Genomic DNA, 24693 nt, shown 5'->3' with positions numbered 1-24693 from the left:
GTAACGAGTGGAGGACAGAGGAGCTACAAAAAGAAGTTACAGGTCTGTGAGAGCCAGAAATCTTGCTTGTTTGTAGGTGACCAAATACTTATTTTCCACCATTTTCCACCATAATTTGCAAATTAATTAAAATCCTTGCACAATTGGTGACTGACTAAATACTTTTTTAACCCATTGTATTTTCTACAATTATAAATACAGCATCAAAATGTGGAAAATCGGACTTCCCCCTTGCTGATTATTGTCCACAGCTGGCTCTGATCATAGTGTACTGAGACAGACAGGGAGAGTGAGCTCGAACCCTCAACCTTCTGGGCCGTTAGCCCTGTGTGGCATCGAAACCGTGCTGAAGTGGTAGTCAATAGCCAAGTTCATAAAACACAGGGTTGCTAAAGTTATTTATAGTGGGAATAATGATTACATTTTATGAGGGGGTGTACAAATGTTTGACATCCCTACCCAGATAGCACTGACCGTTCATAATAGCATACAGTGAGGGGGAAAAGTATTTGATACCCTGCTGTTTTTGTACATTTGCCCACTGACAAAGAAATGATCAGTCTATAATTTTAATGGTAGGTTAATTTGAACAGTGAGACAGGATAACAAAAAAAAAGAGAAACACATGTCAAAAATGTTATAAATTGATTTGCATTTTAATTAGAGCTCTCCAAGGATGCCAGGGACAAGATTGTAGACCTACACACAGCTGGAATGGGCTACAAGACCATCGCTAAGCAGTTTAGTGAGAAGGTGACAACAGTTGGTGTGATTATTCGCAAATGGAAGAAACACAAAGCGGTCAATCTCCCTCAGCCTGGGGCTCCATGCAAGATCTTACCTCGTGGAGTTGCAATGATCATGATCTCAAGGCAGCTGGGGCCATAGTCACCAAGAAAACAATTGGTAACACACTACGCTGTGAAGGACTGAAATCCTACAGCACCCGCAAGGTCCCCCTGCTCAAGAAAGCACATATACATGCCCGTCTGAAGTGTGCCAAAGAACAGCTGAATGATTCAGAGGACAACTGGGTGAAAGTGTTGTGGTCAGATGACACCAAATTGGAGCGCTTTGGCATCAACTCAACTCGCTGTGTTTGGAGGAGGAATGCTGCCTATGACCCCCAAGAACACCGTCAAACATGGAGGTAGAAACATTATGCTTTGGGGGTGTTTTCCTGCTAAGGGGAAAGGACAGCTTCACCGCATCAAAGGGACGATGGACGGGGCCATGTACCATCAAATTAAGGGTGAGAACCTCCTTCCCTCAGCCAGGGCATTGAAAATGGGTCATGGACGAATATTCCAGCATGACAATGACCCAAAACACACAGCCAAGGCAACAAAGGAGTAGCTCAAGAAGAAGTACATTAAGGTCCTGGAGTGGACTAGCCAGTCTCCAGACCTTAATCCCATAGAAAAGCTGAAGATTCGAGTTGCCATACGTCGGCCTCGAAACCTTAATGACTTGGAGAAGATCTGCAAAGAGGAGTGGGACAAAATCCCTCCTGAGATGTGTGCAAACCTGGTGGCCAACTACAAGAAACGCCTGACCTGATTGCCAACAAGGGTTTTGCAACCAAGTACTAAGTCATGTTTTGCAGAGGGGTCAAATACTTATTTCCCTCATTAAAATGCAAATCAATTTATAACATTTCTTACATGCGTTTTTCTGGATTTTTGTTGTTCTGTCTCTCACTGTTCAAATAAACCAACCATCAAAATTATAGACTGATAATTTTTCTTGTCAGTGGGCAAACGTACAAAATCAGCAGGGGATCCAATACTTTTTCCCCCTCACTGTAGTAGCTAGCTATCCAGCATGCGATTCAAACAGAACAAAATAGGGCGTCTCTTGTTATGCTTAATAAAGCGTAGAATTATGGCACTCATCCACAGTGATCCTATGCTCATCCATGCTCCTGGCCTACACTTCACTCCCAAACCTTTAATCAAATCAATCCTAGCTACCAATTATATAAACCAAATCTAATTTTAAAATAAATAAAAATACAGCAACACAAATGTAGTATAAAAACTAATAACATCCTCTGCATGTCTCAGCTACAAGCCAGTTAGGAAGCAGAAAAAGCATATCCAGAAAAATAAAAGCTTGAGGCATTATGTCCCATTATTATTATGTTTTACCTGCTGATAAAAATCCCAATGTCAACATGTTTTTTGAAAGCCTAAGAAAATACAGTACAACATTGTATTCAAAGTTTATATGTAAAAAATATATAATTGAACAAAAACAAACACAACTACTCACAATAAAGATACAAGCATACATGGCAATCAACTATAAAATACAATGCAAGCATTCACAACACAATTTCAAAACAAAATTATATACACAATTCAGGTCACTGACTTGAATTCAATCTATCGTCAATTTGTCCTGGCATTTTAAGCATACAATAATTTTTTCCCTGCTGGGTGATAGCTGTCAAAAGACAGCTGAGAATAGGTCTGAGGCAATCCAGAAACTGCATTCCACCAAAAGGAGGTGATCACTGGTGGATGCATCCATTTCAAAGATGGTGTTGGGGGAAATCAATACCCCAGGCCTTTCCACATTATCCTCTCAACCACCGAGGACTTTTAGGCCATTTCAATGTCAACTGATGTATCCATTTTCATCATCTTGGGAGTTACTTGGCAAGAGTCCTAGAACATAAAGAAAATTTAAAAAACACACAGAATGAACTCCAAATGTGTTTGCTAAGTGTCCAATGGTGCTTTACTACAATGTCTTTGAACACAGACTAATAGTTTCCTTCAAATATGCCTAGACTGGATAATGAACTTACTGCTAGAGATGAAGAGGCCCTGCTGACTTTAGGAGGCTGTGCGCTCGAGTCGGAATCCAGCTCAGGGAAGTCTAGCTCAATATCCATTACATCATCCAAGTCAACCTCATATCTAAATGACACATGAAACAAATACTAACTGCATTACAAACATGACTTGGTTTGAGTAAGATGTCTGACACAAAGGGGTTGTCTTTCATGAAGAATATACAGTGCATTTGGAAAGCATTTCAGACCCCTTGACTTTTCCACTTTAAGGTACAGCCTTAATCTAAAATATATTAAAATAGCATTTTTTCCTCCCTCAATCTACACACACACACACCCCATAATGACAAAGCAAAAACAGTTTAGAAAATGTTTAAACATTTAAAAAATGTAAACTCACATAAGTAGTCAGACCACTTACTCAGTACTTTATTGAAGCACCTTTGGCAGCGATTACAGCCTCAAGTCTTCCTAGGTATAACGCTAAAAGCAACGCTAAAAGCAATCAAGTTGTAGAAATCAATGGCAACAGGATGCACCAGAGCTCAATTTCGAGTCCCATAGCAAAGGCTCTGTATACTTATAGAAGGTAGTTTTATAAAGTAAATAAGGTAGTTTTATTAATTTTAATAAATTATCAAAAATGTATTAAAAAAACTGTTTTTGCTTTGTCATTATGGGGTATTGTGTGTAGATTGAGAGGGGGGGGGGGGTGAGGGTGAAAAAATAAGGCTGTAATGAAACAAAATGGGGGTCTGAATACTTCCCTTAGGCACTCTGCCGTGAGACTAGAGAGATACATTTCTTTGACACACTTCCAAATCCAATTTCTGGAGAACTTGTGCTTGTAATTTATGCACAATAGTTGGGGCACAATTTTATTAGAATAGAACATTGTTTCTGTTAAACCATCATCTCAGGTTACAAGTACAGTATGTCAACATTTAGAGATGGTTTTAAATTCCAGGATATTTGGGGGGTTACATGGCCTGCAGCTCACTGCCCTCCTGGGCTGGGGGGGTCCCACGCGTGAATCTTCACCTTCCACAATTTAATCTGCTGGTCCCATGAGCGCCGGCTGTATTTCTTAAACTTGTTAGGAGTTTTAGGATGAACTCCTGGCTGCCTCAAGTGCCTAACAAAACAATAAACAACAAATTGTTTAATACCAACTTCTGACCTAATAGGGTGGTATGTATCCTAACAAGAATTTAATCTAAGCATTCGCACTGTATTTGACTCACTTGGGTACTTCCTTTATGTATCTGTCGTAGGCGAGTGTGTTCTTCCCATATGTGATCTGTTTCTGCCTCCTCATCAGGACTTCCTCATCCTCCTCCATGACCTCACCAGGGACTGGAGAGTCTCTGGAATCTGAGCTGAGACAGGATACAGATGAATGAATGAAATGCAATGATGGATGTAGCCTGAGTGTAGAGGTCTGCGTGGGCCTGATTTCTTCATCCCGCATCTTTCCATACCACATTCTGCCCCCTTTCGGTCTGACTCCCACCCGCTATGGCAAGAAGTGTTCCCAAACCCAACAGCAGTCCCACAGTGTTATTTTAGGCATATGTGACTGAGCTCATTTTGCCAGCAACGGTCCCAGCAATTTTGCATCTTATAGGCAATATCAAATACTCAAAAACAACTTGATAGGTTTAATTACCAGAGATTCACACATCTGTACTACTGGGCTATATTCAGCAAATAAACTAGATTAACTACATTTCCTTGGAAAGATAACTGCCCCTGTACTTCTCTGTGAATGCATAGGCTATTAAATTGAGGCCACGTGCACACCTGATCTCACAGATATGGCTACTGAACTTGAAGCAACAAGAAAGATGATCACGACACTTGCTACGTTGTGCAGAAGCCTACCTTTTAGGAAGATGATTAGCAGACAAGAGACAAATAGTAATCAATACTTACTACTTAAAAAAAGGTGCAAATCTCACTCACCATAGTAGCCCAACCTATTCAGGCATTGTGCCTTTTAAACTATGTTTAAATGTTTTGATTGCACCTTGTCTTACGTTGGTTGAGTGCCGTCCACTTCTTTGCATTATCAATATTTATTTAGACACAAGTAAACTACAGTAGTCATATTTAACTTAACTGCCACATGATTACCTGCCCATGTAGGCAGCCTACTCTATTTCAATGAGACCACACATAGGCACACTTGAACTCTCATGCCCAACGATGAGGTAGGTTACTGCAGTTGAACCAGCAAATAATGAATAATCCAAAAAACAAGTGTTTTTAATACAATAGGTAGGCTAACACATACAGGCAGAAAAAGGACAGTTTTCAAATAATCTGAGACAAGTATATTTCCATCCTAAAGTCATGTGTCTGACAGCCTGTTGCTGCGGCATAAAAACGCAGCTCGTGCCGCACTGATCTGTCGGGACCCGCGGGAATGCAGCCCTCTAGCCGAGTGACAGCCTGTGCCATCAAGCCAACTCCTTGTCACGCCAAACATTGTCTGTCGGCTTAAAAATGAGCCACAGTTGGCAAGAGGACAAACAGATCTGGGACCAGGCTAGCATGCTAAATTCAAAGTAGAAGACATCATTATTCAAACAAACCTCCCTGAAGAATTCTTCCGTTCCCTTGGACCAAACTCTGTTGCCAGTGTCCTCCTCCTGTAACTAAAAGAAACAATACCATAACACAATTGAAAGATTTTAGTCAAATGCATGTACAACGGGGAAATCTGCAGGGACTGCTGACCGTTGCATGTCACAACAGACGCTTGAGCACATTTCGTCTCCACTTCACGCTCCCAGTCCATGCATCTGGGAACTGGACCTTCACTTTCAGGAGTGGTACAACTGAAAGAAGAATGACATGCATCATTAATTATGAGTATTATTATAATTATGTACACATTTGAGTATACAGTTTATTCGTATTCAGACCCAGTCACTTTTCCCACATTTTGTTATGTTAAAGCCCTATTATAAAAATGCCCCATCCCCCCTCAATATCCCAAAATGACAAAGCGAAAAAATACATTTGCAAGAAATGTACCAACAATTAAAAAAAACGTATTTACATAAGTATTTAGACCCTTTGCTATGAGACTTGAAATTAAGCTCAGGTGCATCCTGTTTCTATTAACAATCCTTGAGATGTGCCTACCAAAAAAATTCTTCAGAATTGAAGGTCCCCAAGAACACAGTGGCCTCCATCATTCTTAAATGGGAGAAGCTTGAAACCACCAAGACTCTTCCTAGAGCTGCCCACCCGGCCAAACTGAGATATCAAGGGAGAAGGGCCTTGGTCAGAGAAGTACCAAGAACCCGATGGTCACTAACAGAGTGCCAGAGTTAAGAGAACGTTCCAGAAGGGCAACATCTCTGCAGCACTCCACCAAATCAGGCCTTTATGGTTGGAGTGGCCAGTCGGAAGGCAATCCACAGTAAATGGCACAACAGCCTGCTTGGAGTTTGTCAAAAGGCACCTAAAGACTCTCGGGCCATGAGAAACAAGATTCTCAGGTCTGATGAAACCAAGATTGAACTCTTTGGCTGAATGCTAAGCATCACATCTGGATGAAAACAGGCACCACTCACCACCTGGCCATTACCATCCCTACTGTGAAGCATGGTGGTGACAGCATCATGTTGTTGGAATGTTTTTCAGTGGCAGAGTCTGGGAGACTAGTCAGGATCAAATCAAATCAAATTTTATTTGTCACATACACATGGTTAGCAGATGTTAATGCGAGTGTAGCGAAATGCTTGTGCTTCTAGTTCCGACAATGCAGTGATAACCAACAAGTAACCTAACTAACAATTCCAAAACTACTGTCTTATACACAGTGTAAGGGGATAAGGAATATGTACATAAGGATATATGAATGAGTGATGGTACAGAGCAGCATACAGTAGATGGTATCGAGTACAGTATATACATATGAGATGAGTGTGTAGACAAAGTAAACAAAGTGGCATAGTTAAAGTGGCTAGTGATACATGTATTACATAAGGATGCAGTCGATGATGTAGAGTACAGTATATACATATGCATATGAGATGAATAATGTAGGGTAAGTAACATTATATAAGGTAGCATTGTTTAAAGTGGCTAGTGATATATTTACATAATTTCCCATCAATTCCCATTATTAAAGTGGCTGGAGTTGGGTCAGTGTCAATGACAGTGTGTTGGCAGCAGCCACTGCTGCTGGTGGCTGTTTAACAGTCTGATGGCCTTGAGATAGAAGCTGTTTTTCAGTCTCTCGGTCCCAGCTTTGATGCACCTGTACTGACCTCGCCTTCTGGATGATAGCGGGGTGAACAGGCAGTGGTTCGGGTGGTTGATGTCCTTGATGATCTTTATGGCCTTCCTGTAACATCGGGTGGTGTAGGTGTCCTGGAGGGCAGGTAGTTTGCCCCCGGTGATGCGTTGTGCAGTCCTCACTAGACCTCTGGAGAGCCTTACGGTTGAGGGCGGAGCAGTTGCCGTACCAGGCGGTGATACAGCCCGCCAGGATGCTCTCGATTGTGCATCTGTAGAAGTTTGTGAGTGCTTTTGGTGACAAGACGAATTTCTTCAGCCTCCTGAGGTTGAAGAGGCGCTGCTGTGCCTTCTTCACGACGCTGTCAGTGTGAGTGGACCAATTCAGTTTGTCTGTGATGTGTATGCCGAGGAACTTAAAACTAGCTACCCTCTCCACTACTGTTCCATCGATGTGGATAGGGGGGTGTTCCCTCTGCCGTTTCCTGAAGTCCACAATCATCTCCTTAGTTTTGTTGTTGGATCGAGGGAAGACGAACGGAGCAAAGTACAGAGAGATCCTTGATGAAAACCTGTTCCAGAGCACCCAGGGCCTCAGACTGGGGGAGGTTCACCTTCCAACAGGACAACAACCCTAAGTACACAGCCAAGACAATACACCAGTGGCTTCGGGACAAGACTCTTGAATGTCTGAGTGGCCCAGCCAGAGCCCAACCTGATCAAATATCTCTGGAGACCTGAAAAATCTCTGTGCAGCGACGCTCCCAATCCAACCTGACAGAGCTTGAGGGGAACTGCAGACAAGACTGGGAGAAACACCCCAAATACAGGTGTAACAAGCTTGAAGCATCATACCCCAGAAGTCCTTCTGTAGCTCAGTTGGTAGAGCATGGCGCTTGTAACGCCAGGGTAGTGGGTTCGATCCCCGGGACCACCCATACGTAGAATGTATGCACACATGACTGTAAGTCGCTTTGGATAAAAGCGTCTGCTAAATGGCATATATATAAGATTCGAGGCTGTAAATGCTGCCAAAGGAGCGTCAACAAAAGTACTGAGAAAAGGGTGTGTATACTTACGTAAATGTTATGTTTATTTTTAAAACATTTGCTAAGACTTGTAAAAACCTGTTTTTGCATTGTCAGTATGGAGCATTGTGTGTAGATTGATGAGGTGAAAAAACAATTTAATCAATTTTAGAATAAGGCTTTGAACACAAAATGCACTGTGGTGTGTAATATCTATATATACACACAGTGGATTGCGAAAGTATTCACACCCTTGGCATTTTTCCTATTTTGTTGCCTTACAACCTGGAATTAAAATTGATTTCTGGGGGGTTTGAATCATTTGATTTACACAACATGCCTACCACTTTCAAGACGCAAAATATTTTATTGTGAAACAAGAAATAAGATTTTTTTTAAACGACTCCTTCCTGTGCATAACTATTCACCCTCTCCAAAGTGAATTATTTACAGCTGCAAATCTCTTGGTGTCTCTATAGGCTTGAAACATCTAGCCACTGGGATTTTTGCCCATTCTTCAAAGAAAACTGCTCCAGCTCTTTCAGGTTGGATGGGTTCCACTTGTGTACAGCAATCTGTAAGTCATACCACAGTTTCTCAATTGGATTTTTTATTTATTTATTTCACCTTTATTTAACCAGGTAGGCAAGTTGAGAACAAGTTGTCATTTACAATTGCGACCTGGCCAAGATAAAGCAAAGCAGTTCGACAGATACAACGACACAGAGTTACACATGGAGTAAAACAAACATACAGTCAATAATACAGTATAAACAAGTCTATATACAATGTGAGCAAATGAGGTGAGAAGGGAGGTAAAGGCAAAAAAGGCCATGGTGGCAAAGTAAATACAATATAGCAAGTAAAACACTGGAATGGTAGTTTTGCAATGGAAGAATGTGCAAAGTAGACATAAAAATAATGGGGTGCAAAGGAGCAAAATAAATAAATAAATTAAATACGGTTGGGAAAGAGGTAGTTGTTTGGGCTAAATTATAGGTGGCTATGTACAGGTGCAGTAATCTGTAAGATGCTCTGACAGTTGGTGCTTAAAGCTAGTGAGGGAGATAAGTGTTTCCAGTTTCAGAGATTTTTGCAGTTCGTTCCAGTCACTGGCAGCAGAGAACTGGAAGGAGAGGCGGCCAAAGAAAGAATTGGTTTTGGAGGTGACCAGAGAGATATACCTGCTGGAGCGTGTGCTACAGGTGGGAGATGCTATGGTGACCAGCGAGCTGAGATAAGGGGGGACTTTACCTAGCAGGGTCTTGTAGATGACATGGAGCCAGTGGGTTTGGCGACGAGTATGAAGCGAGGGCCAGCCAACGAGAGGGTACAGGTCGCAATGTGAGTAGTATATGGTGCTTTGGTGACAAAACGGATTGCACTGTGATAGACTGCATCCAATTTGTTGAGTAGGGTATTGGAGGCTATTTTGTAAATGACATCGCCAAAGTCGAGGATTGGTAGGATGGTCAGTTTTACAAGGGTATGTTTGGCAGCATGAGTGAAGGATGCTTTGTTGCGAAATAGGAAGCCAATTCTAGATTTAACTTTGGATTGAGGTCTGGGCTTTGACTAGGCCATTCCAAGACATTTAAATGTTTCCCCTTAAACCACTCGAGTGTTGCTCATTGTCCTACTGGATGGTGAACCTCGGTCCCAGTCTCAAATCTCTGGAAGACAAAGGTTTCCCTCAAGAATTTCCCCGTATTTAGCACCATCCAACATTCCTTAAATTCAGTTTCCCAGTCCCTGCCAATGAAACACATCCCCACAGCATGATGCTACCACCACCATGCTTCACTGTGGGGATGGTGTTCTTGTGAGGTGTTGGGTTTGCGCCAGACAGTGTTTTCCTTGATGGCTAAAAAGCTACATTTTAGTCTCATCTGACCAGAGTACCTTCTTCCATGTTTGTGGAGTCACCCAGACACCTTTTGGAGAACACCAAATGGGTTTGCTGATTTGTTTCTTAAACAATTACTTTTTTTCTGGCCACTCGTCGGTAAAGCCCAACTCTATGGAGTGTATGGCTTAAAGTGGTCTTATGGACAGATACTCCAATCTCCGCTGTGGAGCTTTGCAGCTCCCTCAGGGTCGTCTTTGGTCTCTTTGTTGCCTCCCTGATTAATGCCCCCCTTGCCTGGTCCGTGAGTTTGTTTATTTTACCTTTATTTAACTAGGCAAGTCAGTTAAGAACAAATTCTTATTTTCAATGATGGCCTAGGAACAGTGGGTTAACTGCCTGTTCAGGGGCAGAACGACAGATTTGTACCTTGTCAGCTCGGGGATTTGAACTTGCAACCTTTCAGTTACTAGTCCAACACTCTAACCACTAGGCCATCTCTTGGCAGGTTTGTTGTGGTGCCATATTCTTTCCATTTTTTATTAATGGATTTAAAAATGGTGCTTCGTGGGATGTTGAAAGTTCCGGATATATATATTTTAAACCCAACCCTGATCTGTACTTCTCCACAACTTTGTCCCTGACCTGTTTGGAGAGCTCCTTGGTCTTCATAGTGCCGCTTGCTTGGTGGTGTTGCAGACTCTGGGGCCTTTCAGAACAGAGAGATATATAGATATATATATATATATATCTATATAGATATCTATAGATATATATCTATATAGATATATATACACATATACACACAGCTCATGTGACAGATCATGAGACACTTAAATAAAGTCCACGTGTGTGCAATGTAATAAATTATGACTTCTGAAGGTAATTTATTGCACCAGTTCTTATTTAGGGGCTTCATAGCAAAGGCGGTGAATACATATGAACACACCCCTTTTAGGTTTCACTTTTTTTTTTTTTTTTTACAAGTAATTTTTTTCATTTCATTTCACCAATTTGGACTATTTTGTGTGTGTCTGTTACATGAAATCCAAATAAAAATACATTTAAATTACAGGTTCTAATGCAACAAAATAGGAAAACGCCAAGGGGGTGAATACTTTTGCAAGGCACTGTATGCTGCATCACAACCGGCCGTGATTGGGAGTCCCGTAGGGCGGCACACAATTAGCCCAGCGTCGTCCGTGTAGGCCGTCATTGTAAATAAGAATTTGTTCTTAACTGACTTGCCTAGTTATATAAAAGGTTAAATAAAATAAATATACATGAGACACACTTTGTTTTTTTATAACATTGGAGTGTTGATTGAATATATCTGGTAGTTTTTACCCATGGAGTTGAAGGAATGATAGCAAGTCTGCTTGTTTGGTTAGCAAGATGGCTAGCTGGCAGGCAAATTTTTGCATTTAAAAAGGATACTTCCGATTTTGACAATGAGGCCCTTAAACCTACTTCCCCAGAGACAGATTAACTTGTAGATAACATTTTTATGTCTGTCCAGTATGAAGGAAGTTAGAGGTAGTTTTACGAGGCAATGCTAACTTCCTTCCTACTGGACAGTCATAAAAATGGTATCCACATTGTCGGACTAGGGGAAGTAGATAAAAGGCCTCATTGCCAAAATCCCGAAGTATCAGGTTCCTGGTCACCTCCCTGACCAAGGTCTTTCTTCCCAATTGCTCAGATTGGCTGGGCAGCCAGCCCTAGGGATAGTCTTGGTGGTTCCATACTTCTTCCATTTAAGAATGATGGGAGGCCACTGTGTTCTTGGGGACCTTCAATGCTGCAGAATCTTTTTGGTACCTTTACCCAGATCTGTGCCTCGACAAAATCCCGTCTCGGAGCTCCACGGGCAATTCCTTCGACCTCATGGCTTGGTTTTTGCTCTGACATGCACGGTCAACTGTGGGACCTTATATAGACAGGTGTGTGCCTTTCCAAATCATGTACAATCAATTGAATTTGCCACAGGTGGACTCCAATCAAGTTGTAGAAACATCTCAAGGATGATCAATGGAAACAGGGTGAGGAGCTCAGTTGAGTCTCATGGCAAAGGATCTGAATACTTATGAAAATAACTTTTTTTTTTACTGTAAACATTTGCAAAAATGTCTAAAAACCTTTCACTTTGTCATTATGGGGTATTGTGTGTAGATTGCTGAGGATTTCATTTAATCCATTTTAGAATGAGGCTGTAACGTTAAAAAAAAAGTGGAAAGGGTCAAGGGGTCTGAATACTTTCCGAAGGCACTATATCTATGCTCGTGCACACTATGAGGTTTGAATAAATACTGTGTAATTGTGAACATAATGCCATTTTAGTGTAAGAGCTGTTTGAAAAGACCACCTGCAATTTGGCCTTCCACGGTGATATAAGTAGTTAATAGACCAATAAGGAAGAGTTCCAAACCTCTGAAAACAGCTAACTATCAGTTTTCGCCTCCCCACTCAGACCACTGACAGTCCTAGCACAATTCTTGCTTGAGAAATTGCTCTTTGCTAAGAAGCCATTTGTTTATTATTTTAAAATGTTTAATTGTTTTCCAGAAATAAGAGATCAAAACAGCCCCATTGGACTTTTACAGCAAGTTTTCTGCAATTCCACCCATTTTGCCAAGTGTGCGCTACAAGTTATTTGTGGAGGAGTACAAAGGACGGTGCTACAGAGAGGCTGAGCTGAGAATGACATTAGGGCCAGCAAGCCAACTGCACCACCTTCGATCATCTGGCATCACCAAACAATCCTACTCCAGTGGGTTGCCAAAAGCACCAGTCTCCGCCATGAGCAAGGAACTCTCCGAATATGGCTTCATCACTATAATGTCAGTTTTGTTAATCTACCTAATTGTTAATACTTTTTCCCCTTCATCTGTAAGCCTATACTGCAATTCCGCTTTTAGCTGTTAATGTGTAGTTTATAAGATTAAATTAACCAAAGTTCTACAAGCCGTCTCCCCAGAAGAAATACCTGAAAATGACAGATAGTGAAATAACAGTGAAATGCCTGTGAAATGCTTACTGCAAACTCAAAGCCCAACTATGCAATAATCAACAATGTATTACTAGAACAAAAATCAAGAGCAATAAGAAACAAAGTAAGCATTCTGTATACAGGAAATATTTAAAAAGTCAGTTCCAATACCATATTTCAGGGATGCAACCTGGTGAGGGCCCAAAAAGGTGCAACGTGTACCTAACTCACAGCTAAAAAAAAATATGTAAAGAAAGCAATCCAATGTTATTTGACTTTACTGCAAATGACAAGTCTTGAGAAAAAAACAATACACTAATATTGCCGTTACCCATGACAGCCCTAATGCTTGTGACCACACACACACCTAAATATTGCACCTGGGAAGAAAAAATCTAAAGTAGAAAAACAATGAAACAAACAGGCATTCAATTTTTTGCTTTATTATAGTGGCCACTATAGTAGACATCAATCACACAAGGCTACATGTGTGCAAATACAACATTCCCTGGGTAAAACATGTCAATAATCTCTCACTCACACAAGTGTTACTGTCAAGTTCAACACAAAAGCAATATCTTTGGGATACACTGCACATGATTACATTGTACATGTTTTGCTTGTGGACATCTGTTCTACATGTGCAGCAGAGCACGATACCCTTTGTTGGCATAATTGATCTCTTTCAGGCAGAGAGTGCAACTGGCATAACCCTTTTTTCTCCACAGTATTGAAAAAGTGAGAAAGAGGGAAAGTATGTGGTGTTCCTTTCACCTCTATAGTGGCATCCAGTTTAAGCTAGGCCCAGCTCCAGCTAAACTTGTTTAACACGCAACGCCTCATTTTCACCTAATTCTCTCATTTTGAAAATTAACCAAATACTGTAGAGGGAAAACATTACTTTTAGTTCATTAGCTAGTTAACATGTCACACAGATTACCAGGCTTCAGTAAGCAACTAACATGTTATAACCTGAGGAACGGCAATGTCACAAGTTAATACTATAGAGAATTGGTTAGGTTACTAAAGTTAGCTCATTGATGTCATAACGTTAGCTAGCTACCCGGCAACCCCTACCAACAGCTCTGCCCACCCCGCAGCAACTTTCCCAAGCCCCACCCCCCTTCTCCTTGACCAAAATCCAGATAGCTGAAGTTCTGAAAGAGCTGCAAAATCTGGATCCCGACAAATCAGCTGGGCTAGACAATCTGGACCCTCTAAAATTATCCGCCGACATTGTTGCAACCTCTATTACTAGCCTGTCCAACCTCTTCTATCATCTGAGATCCCTAAAGATTGGAAAGCAACACCCACCCGCAGCACGCGCTGCAGCAGGTATATTTCACTGGTCATCACCAAAGCCAACACTTCCTTTGGCTGCCTTTCCTTCCAGTTCTCTGCTGCCAATGACTGGAACAAATTGCAAAAATCACTGAAGCTCGAGTCTTGTATCTCCCACTCTAACGTTAAGCATCAGCTGTCAGAGCTACCGATCACTGTTCCTGTACACAGCCTATCTGTAAATAGCACACCCAACTAACTCATCCCCATATTTTTGTTGTTGCTCTTTTGCACACAAGTATCTCTACTTGCACATCATCATCTGCACATCTATCACTCCAGTATTAATGCTAAATTGTAATTATTTTGCCACTATGGCCTATTTATTGCCTTACCTCCCTAACCTTACTACATTTAAACACACTGCACGTAGATTTTTCTATTGTGTTATTGACTATATATATGTGTGTTATCCCATGTGTAACTCTGTTGTTGTTTTTGTCACACTGCTCTGCTTTATCTTGGCCAGGTCGCAGTTGTAAATGAACTTGTTCTCAACTGGCCTACCTGGTTAAATAAAGGTGAAATAAAAATATATATATATTATATCAGTAAAGTTGGTTAATGTTGCTCTGGCTAGCTATGGGATAATTCAATCCAAGATACTTAACAATGCTAACAATACTTGTTCCACCACACTTTCTACATCACCTCAAACTTTCCAAATTCCAATTGTTTTTCAGTTCCAGCTCATGAAGTATGCTTCATCACCTTCTCACCCGTCTCCCTGGTCAGGCTTCTCACCTACCTATTCGTTATCGTTCAGGGGACACGATACTGTAAGTTAACTGGAAAACTGCCTTAATTAAGCACTGACGCTGTAACAAGCACATTGGTGGTCTCTTCTCTTTTCAGTCGGGTGCTGCATTCTGTTATGTGAACAATTGGCTTAGCCTTGGATACAGCCAGTATTGCTCCAAACGCGCATCACTTTTCTCATCGGATCTACACTAATCATGTAGGTCATATTATTTCCGATTCAAAACTGGGAATTTCACTGACTGGTGACTAGTTTGTATCCATGATATTTACATGTGCAGGGAAATTGGAGTGATGGAGGTAGATACATATAGGGGTAAGGTGACTAGGCAACAGGATATAAGAAAAAGTAGCAGCAGCTTCCATGTGAGTGGGCGTGCAGTCAGTAGAAATGTATGTGCATATGTGTGAGTGAGAAAATGGAGTGAGTGTGTGTGTTGGAGTGACAGAGTGTGTGTGCATGTTCGTGTAGGGCCCTGTGAGTGTGCAGAGTTTGAAATAAAAGGTCAATATAGATACAAGGTAAACTCGGTCCGTGTAGCTATTTTGTTGGCTATTTATCAGTTGTATTGCTTGGGGATAGAAGCTGTTCAAGAGCCTGTTGGTGTCAGACTTGTTGCACCGGTAACTCTTGCCGTGCAGCAGCAGATAAAATAGTCTATGGCTTGGGTGGTTGGGGTCTAACAATTTTCCGGGCCTTCTTTTCACACCACCTGATATAGAAATCCTGGATGGCAGGGAGCTCGGCCCCAGTAATGTGCTGTGCTGTCCGCACAACCCTGTGTAGTGGCATGCGATGGAGGGCGGTGCTGTTGCCATACCAAGCAGTGATGCAGCAAAGATGTGGTGTGAAAAGGACACATCAAACCACACCACTTCTTCCTAGCATTTTGGATTGCTTATTTTTCACAGCAATATTCAGGGTGAAATACATGGGGAACATTTGCCAACCATCTGCCAACCTATTGTTAAAAGGCTACCCTCATTTACGGTTTTCACAGGACAGGCTACTTCATTTATAGCTCTCAAGAGCAGCGTCCCAAATGGCACCCATGTCCCTATAAAAGTGCACCACTTTTGACCAGGGCTCATAAGGCTCCTATCAAAAGTAGTGCTCAAGGGCCCAACAGCAACTTAACCTAAAATATTGGTCTCTGATACCTCCCAACTGAGCAGTCAATCTTGTCTTATGGTCATTTAATATAATTTCAATTACTTTCTGACTGCACCCCTTTAGATTTGAACAGAACCATTCTTACATGTTGGCCCATACTTGAAGTGATCAGAAATTGACTTTTTGGGACCTGAATGACAAAACATTCAGGAGATAGAGGTGCTCAAGTTGACCCATTTTGCATACCCCACTCTACAATAAGACATCCATGTCTTCATCACTGAAAAATATAAATGGCTGAGTTTGATATCATTTGGAAACTTAAAAATAGGGTTGTCAAACTATTTAAAATTCTTTAAATTAATTATCTAAAAACTCAGATTTATTTCATGTTCACATATGTTGTAGCTTAGACCTTATTTTCCTATTTTACATCAGAGGTGTTTGTTGTGCCCACCATTCTCTTGAATAGCTTACCAACAGGGTTGTCATGATAAACGAAATTGACATTTCAAATGGTTGACATTACAAAGACGGTTGGGGGTCCACACAACAGAAAATGTTGACGAGTGGGAATATCCATTGTTTTAACTCTTTCATAGGAACCCTATTGAGCTCTCAGAAATATAGATAACAGAATAGAAATTCCCATTCGAGTTTAAATTCAACGGTGGGTAGACTGGCAGACATATTTCTGGTAGTAATTTAAACTTAAATATCAATGGTGTACCCGGCTGCCAAATACACTGTAGTGGTCTGAAGGGATAGATTCATTTTATATATTCTCTTTCTATGATTGAAATGACACCCACCCTGTATTCAAGAGAATGCTGCATCTCAACCGATGATGGGCACAACAAACATCCCAGACAACATAAAATAGGGTCTAAGCTATAAATTATGTGATAATGAGAAAAGGCTGAGTGTACACCTTTAAAAAATGTTTACGCTAAAGCAGTTCTGAAATTGCACCTTTTATTACTTTTTTTTATTCAAGATACTATAAACTTATTTGACAACCCTGTTTGTAAGCTTTCAAATGGTAAACTCAATAGTTCATGTTTTTCACTGATGCCATGACATTGATGTCTCATGTAGGGAGGGGTTAGCTTTCGAAAACCCGTGCTGAGATTCGCATCGCCCAAAGTTGGCTGCGAGCGAACTACAATTCCAACACTGTCTTTTAGCGTTTAGAAAAGTCAGCAATCGTCTCGTGAAACAGTTTGAAACATATGCTGGCCTTCTAGGCAGAGTTGCAAAGAAAAAGGCATATCTCAGACGGGAAAGATTAAGATGGGCAAAAGACCAGACACTGGAGAGAGGAACTCTGCCTAGAAGGCCAGCCTCCCGGAGTCGCCTCTTTACTGTTGACGTTGAGACTGGTGTTTTGCGGGAACTATTTAATGAAGCTGCCAATTGAGCACTTGTGAGGCGTCCATTTCTCAAACTAGACACTAATGTACTTGTCCTCTTCCTCAGTTGTGCACCGTGGCCTCCCACTCCTCATTCTATTCTGGTTAGTGCCCGTTTGTGCTGTTCTGTGAAGGGAGTAGTACACAGCTTTGTACGAGATCTTCAGTTTCTTGGCAATTTCTCAGAACAAGAATAGACTGATGAGTTTCAGGTCTTTGTTTCTGGCCATACTCAACTAGTCTAAAGGCCAGTTTTATTGCTTCTTTAATCAGATCAATAGTTTTCGGCTGTGCTAACATAATTGCAAAATAGTTGTCTGATGATCAATTAGCTTTTTAAAATGATAAACTTGGATTAGCTAAAACAACGTGCCATTGGAACAAAGGAGTGATGGTTGCTGATAATGGGCCTCTGTACGCCTATGTAGATATTCCTTTTTTATTTTTTTTTATCTGCCGTTTCCAGTTACAATAGTCATTCACAAAATTAACAATGTCTACACTGTATTTCTGATAAATTGTATTTTATTTTAACGGACAATTTTAATATCCCTTTCTTTCAAGAACAAGGACATTTATAAGTGACCCCAAACTTTTCAACAGTAGTGTAGATAGCGTCTACCAATGGGCTAGGATGGGGTATGTAAAACTGGTCAACTTTGAGCACCTCTATCTCCTGAACATTTTGGCATTTAGGTCCAGAAAGTCACTTTCTGACAACTGCCAATGGCAAACATGTTCAGAAGGTTTATTTATGGAATGACCCCTTACCTAACACGTCTGATATCAGTGTGTCTGTGGTTGACATTACTCTTCTTCAGATCACTGGTGGAGTCCATGTCCTCATTTGATCTCATACTGCCATCAGCTACACGTTTCAGGTAGTTATACCGCTTCAAAGGGCCTCTATTCCTAGAAACAATGAAACACAGATCAACAAGACTGAAAGATCATGCCATTGTCAAGTACATTTCTAAAGCAATTCACATTAAACAGCTGCACATTCATTATGTTCCCCATTTTTGACCTTTATTTAACTACGCAAGTCAGTTAATAACAACAAATTCTTATTTCCAATGACATCCTAACTTGCCAGTGGTGTTGGAGGGCCAGTAGGAGGCACTCTTTCCTCTGGTCTAAAAATATCCCAATGCCCCAGGGCAGTGATTGGGGACACTGCCCTGTGTAGGGTGCAGTCTTTTGGATAGGACGTTAAACGGGTTTCCTGACTCTCTGAGGTCATTAAATATCCCATGGCACTTATCGTAAGAGTAGGGGTGTTAACCCCGGTGTCCTGGCTAAATTCCCAATCTGGCCCTCAAACCATCACGGTCACCTAATAATCCCCAGTTTACAATTGGCTCATTTCATCCCCCTCCTCTCCCCTGTAACTATTCCCCAGGTCGTTGCTGCAAATTTTATTTTATTTATTTTTATTTTACCTTTATTTAACCAGGTAGGCAAGTTGAGAACAAGTTCTCATTTACAATTGCGACCTGGCCAAGATAAAGCAAAGCAGTTCGACAGATACAACGACACAGAGTTACACATGGAGTAAATGAGAATGTGTTCTCAGTAAATTTACCTGGTAAAATAACAGATAAATACATTTTTAAAAACTGCCTTGTTCAGGGGCAGAACGACAGATGTTTACCTTTTCAACTCGGGGATTCGATCTTACAACCCTTCGGTTAATAGTCCCTAACCACTAAGCTACCAGCCGCCCTTTGCTGTAATTGATTCTTATAAATCACTAGACTCAACAGTGGAGACACTAGTAGCTATGTCAAGTTACACTTCGTTAACTTGTGATGCTTCACACAATGTTTACTACAATAGGTGCTTCGGAGCCGCATAGTATGAGCGCGAATTGGTACGCAACCTAGCTTAATATAGCAAGCTAACTTTAGTAGCTAGTTATCTAGCAATTGTTGCATTCAAACGACACGTACATTTGAAGGGAAAACAGTTATCAAGTTGGCAAGCTAGCTAGCTGCATAAACAATGCAATGGTTTGCAAATGCCTTTCTATTCTGCTACCGAGCCATGCTAAGTTAGCTAGCTGATTAGCTAGCCAGCAGTAATGTTAGTTAACTAACCTTAACACCTGTTCAAAATATTGGTAAGATGTCTAACATGCACCACGTAGCCAATACCATTGTCTTATAAACATGCACAACAGTAACGTTAATGCAATAAATGCTAATCAATTTCTTACGCAACATTAGATGGAGAACTTAACTAGCAAAGAACATTTAGCTAACCAGCACCAGTGTTCTTGATTTCGCGTGAGTAAGGAGAAGACTGGTGCGAGAGAAATCTAACTGACCAAATGTATTTTAAATAACTTTTTATAAATAAAGTACCCTTACAAATCATGACAACTCACCTATTTTCATCTCCGTTATGGTCAGCGTCAGTTCGTATAGACTTGTGACGAAAAGACATTTGCTACTGCCTCTGCTTCTTCTTCTTCTTCTTCGATGGTGTTTAACGGCGATTGGCATCCAATGTTAATGGTGCATTACCGACACCAGTTGGACGGGGTATTAAATAATAACTTTTTAAAAACATTCCGGGAAAGGGGTAAAATTATATAATACAAGATAAAACACGTAAGATAAAAATATTAAAAAATAAAAGTCACACTTCTTCAATCACAGTCCACTCCAAAATGCATCCCTACGGCTCATGGGCCTGTGATGGGGCTACATTAACAGACAGAATATCTTGCACCACCTTGGCTGTAAAAATCACTAAGAACCCCAAGAGGTTCAGTGATTCCAATTTTCTTAGACTTCTTCCCCACTTGTGCTGTACAGTTTATGACCATTGCAATAAATAATACAAAGTCCACCTTTTCAACATGTAGCATTTCACTATCCATCATTTGATGAAAAACCTTCACTGGTCTTGGTGGCTCTACAACCATTGCTTTTTCACCGGCACTCGTTCCTTCCAATTTTCTCACCGCCTCCAGATAGGAATCACGCTGGACCCTGCTTAAACTCATTATCCTTCGCCCTAGTATGGCACTTCAAGAATTCTGGCGCATGTTCACCTCCACAGTTGCAGCATTTCCCTTCATCTGGCATACGATATCCTTCCCTTCTGTACATACTTGACACATGACCAAATCTTTTACATTCATGACACTGAAGGGGCTTGAGCACAAAAGCTCTTACAGGGTATCTCATGAATCCTAACTTCATATGAGAAGGGAGAGACTCTTTATAAAAAAAACAGTAGCATGGTGGAAGAAAACGTATTGTCTCCGTCCACCATATAAATCAGCCGATGTGCACCAACCACTTCAGTTATATTCTCTGCCTTTATTTCTTGCGCCACCCCAGAAATAACCCCCTTGATAGGCGCCCTGCCACGAAAACCCATGCAGGAAACATTCCACTCCAATATCTTTTTGAGCACACGCTTCTTCTGCTCCGCAGACACACAAAATAATAAAAATAAGTAGCATTCATCCAAACCCTGACTCTGACCAAAAACGAGTCGAGTGGTTTCCTATTTTCCAACATAGCTTTCTTTACTTCTTTTGTTTCCCTTTTTCTTCGCCACTGTAACCCACTCATTCTCATGTTCTGTACTATTAGCTTCACCTGACTCACTAGCAGTTTCAAACAAAACCTCAATTAAAGTCTCCCCTCTCTCATCTAAAGGGTAGAGAGCTCAAAAACGAATATAATGTAACGACCCTGCCGTACGAGCATGCTTTTGCAGCACAGTCGAGGATTCGAGACCTGCTCCCTGCTGTTTCATTACAATACATTTTATTCTGTAGTCGTAGCTAAATGCAGGACTAGCTAGTAACATTAGCTGATACTACTTCTTCTTCTTTGAGATTGGGTTGGTGGATCGCATCCAACTTTTAATTTGAATACACCGCCACCTACTGTACTGAAGTGTGAGGCCAGTCATGATCAAATGTTATTGGTCACATACACATATTATTCCAGGTGTAGCGAAATGCTTGTGTTCCTAGCTCCAACAGTGCAGTAGTATCTAACAAGTCACAACAATACACATAAATCTAAAAGTAAAATAATTGACTTCAGAAATATATAAATATTAGATTGAGCAATGTTGGAGTGGTATTGACTAAAATACAGTATAATAGAATACAGCATATACATGATGAGTAAATCAGTACGTAGACACTATTTAAACATTATTAAAGTAACTAGTGTTCCATTACTAAAGTGACCAGTGAATCCAAGTCTATGCAGCCTCCAAGATGCAGGGTTGCGTAACTGGGTGGAAGCCGGGTAGTATGGCTATTTAACAGTCTGATGGCCTTGAGATAGAAGTTGTTTTTCAGTCTCACAGTCCCAGCTTTGATGCACCTGTTCTGACCTCGCCTTCTGGATGATAGCAGGGTGAACAGGCTGTGGCTCGGGGGGTTGATGTCCTTGATGATCTTTTTGGCCTTCCTGTGATGTTGGGTGCTGTAGGTGTCCTGGAGGGCAGGTAGTTTTCCCCTGGTGATGTGTTGGGCAGACCACACCCCCCTCTGGAGAACCCTGTGGTTGCGGGCGGTGTAGTCGCTGTACCAGGCTGTGATACAGCCTAACAGGACGCTCTCAATTGTGCATCTGTAAAAGTTTGTGAGGGTTTTAGGGGCCAAGCCAAATTGCTTCAACCTCCCGAAGGTTGTTGCGCTGTTGCGCCTTCTTCACCAAATGGGTGAACCATTTCAGTTTGTCAGTGATGTATATACAGAGAAACTTGAAGCTTTCCACCTTCTCCACTGCGGTCCCCATCAATGTGGATAGAGGCGTGCTCCCTCTGCTGTTTCCTGTAGTCCACAATCAGCTCCTTTGTTTTGTTGATGTTGAGTGGGAGGTTATTGTAATGGCACCACTCTCCCAGAGCCCTCACCTCCTCTCTGCAGGCTGTCTCGTCATTGTTGGTAATCAGGCCTGCTGTTGTTGTGTCGTCTGCAAACTTTATGATTGATTTGGAGGCGTGCGTGGCCACGCAGTCATGGGTGAACAGGGAGTACAGGAGAGGGCTGAACAAACACCCTTGTGGGGCCCCTGTGTTGAGGATCAGCGAAATGGAGGTGTTGTTTCCTACCTTCACCATCTGGGGGCGGCCCGTCAGGAAGTCTAGGACCCAGTTGCACAGGGCGAATTTCAGACCCAGGGCCTCAAGCTTATTAATGATGAGCTTGGAGAGTATTATGGTGTTGAATGCTGAGCTATAGTCAATTAACATTCTCACGTAGGTATTCCTCTTATCCAGATGGGAAACTGCAGGCGATTGCATCGCCTGTGGATCTATTGGGGTGGTTAGAACATTGAAGTGGGTCTAGGGTGTCAGGTAAGGTAGAGGTGATATGATCCTTAACTAGCCTCTCAAAGCACTTCATGATGATAGAAGTGAGTGCTGCGGGGGGATAGTATTTCAGTTCAGTTACCTTTTCTTTATTGGGTACAGGTACAATGGTGCACATCTTGAAGCAAGTGGGGACAGCAGACTAGGATAGGGAGAGATTGAATATGCCTGTAAACACTCCAGCCAGCTGGTCTGCGCATGCTCTGAGGACGCAGCTTGGGATGTCGTCTGGGCTGTCAGCCTTGCGAGGGTTAACACTCTTAAATGTCTTACTCACGTCGGCCACAGTGAAGGAGAGCCCACAGTCCTTGGTAGTGGGCAGTGTCGGTGGCACAAGGTTGTCCTCATAGCCGGCAAAGAAGGTGTTTAGCTTGTTCAGAAGCAAGACGTCATTGTCCGCGACGTGGCTGATTTTCCCTTTGTAGTCCGTGATTTTCTGTAGACCCTGCCACATACGTCTCGAGCATTTGAATTGCGACTCCACTTTCTTTCTGTACTGATGTTTTGCTTGTTTGATTGCCTAAAGAAGGGAATAACTACACTGTTTCTATTCGGCTATATTCCCAGCCCTGACTTTGGTGGTTTGTGCTTTCAGTTTTGCACGAATGCTGCAATCTATCTACAGTTTCTGGTTTAGGTAGGTTTTAATAGTCACAGTGGGTACAACATCTCCTATACACTTCCTGATGCACTCAGTCCCGTGTCCGTGTATTCGTCAATTTTATTCTCAGAGTCTTCCCAGAACATATCACAGTCCGCGTGATCAAAACAATCTTGAAGCATGGATTCCGATTGGTTAGACCAGCGTTGAATAGGCCTTAGCACGGGTACTTCCTGTTTGAGTTTCTGCATATAGGAAGGGAGGAGCAAAATGGAGGGTGGGGGAGGGCCTTGTAGGCATTTCGAAAAGTTTAGTAGCAGTCGTCCAATGTTTTTTTCAGTGTGAGTATGTATGTATTGATAGAACTTTGGTATTGTTTTCCTCTAATTTTATTTGTTGAAAATTCCCATCTACAATAAATGTGGCCTCAGGATGTGGTTTCCAGTTTGCATAAAGTCCAGTGTAGTTCTTTGAGGGCCGTCGTGGTATCGGCTTGAGTGGAAATATACATGGATGTGACTATAACCAAAGAGACTTCTCTTGGGAGGTAATACGGTCGGCAATTGATTGTGAGGTATTCCAGGTCAGGTGAGAAAAAGGACTTGAGTTTCTGTATGTTATCACAATCACACCATGGGTAGTTAATAATGTAACATACTGTACACCCACATTTTTTTCTTCCCAGAGAGTTATTATTCCTGTTTGCGCGATGTACTGAGAACCCAGCTGGCTGTATGGACGGGACAGTACATCCTGATAGAGCCATGTTTCCATTAAACAGAGTATGTTATGATCCCTGATGTCTCTCTGGAAGGAGATCCTCGCCCTGAGCTAATCTACTTTATTATTCAGAGACTGAACATTAGCGAGTAATATACTCGGAAGCGGTGGATGGTGTGCATACCTCCTGAGTCGGACTCAAAGTCCACTCCGAATACCTCTTCTCCTCCGGTGGTGTTTTGGAGCAGCCTCTAGAAAACATTCAATTGCCCTGGGGTGTATGAACAAAGGATCCAATTCGGGAAAGTCGTATTCCTGGTCGTAATGCTGGTGAGTTACCATCGGTCTGATATCCAAAAGTTATTTCCGGCTGTATGTAATAACACAAAGACATATCTGGGCTAATAATGTTAGAAATTACACACCAAAAAACAAAATACTGCAAAGTTGCTTAGGAGCTAGAAGCAGCGC

At 41.6% G+C, this 24693-nt stretch overlaps 1 pseudogene; it reads right to left on the bottom strand.

The window, feature by feature from the left end:
- Positions 1 to 2208: 2208 nt before the first annotated feature.
- Positions 2209 to 21315, bottom strand: LOC123993185 (annotated as a pseudogene).
- Positions 21316 to 24693: the final 3378 nt, after the last annotated feature.

Source organism: Oncorhynchus gorbuscha, linkage group LG13 (genome assembly GCF_021184085.1).
Source record: "Oncorhynchus gorbuscha isolate QuinsamMale2020 ecotype Even-year linkage group LG13, OgorEven_v1.0, whole genome shotgun sequence".
NCBI lineage: Eukaryota > Metazoa > Chordata > Actinopteri > Salmoniformes > Salmonidae > Oncorhynchus > Oncorhynchus gorbuscha.
Note: the sequence above shows the minus strand (reverse complement) of the source record. Positions and strands in the feature narration are given on the sequence as shown.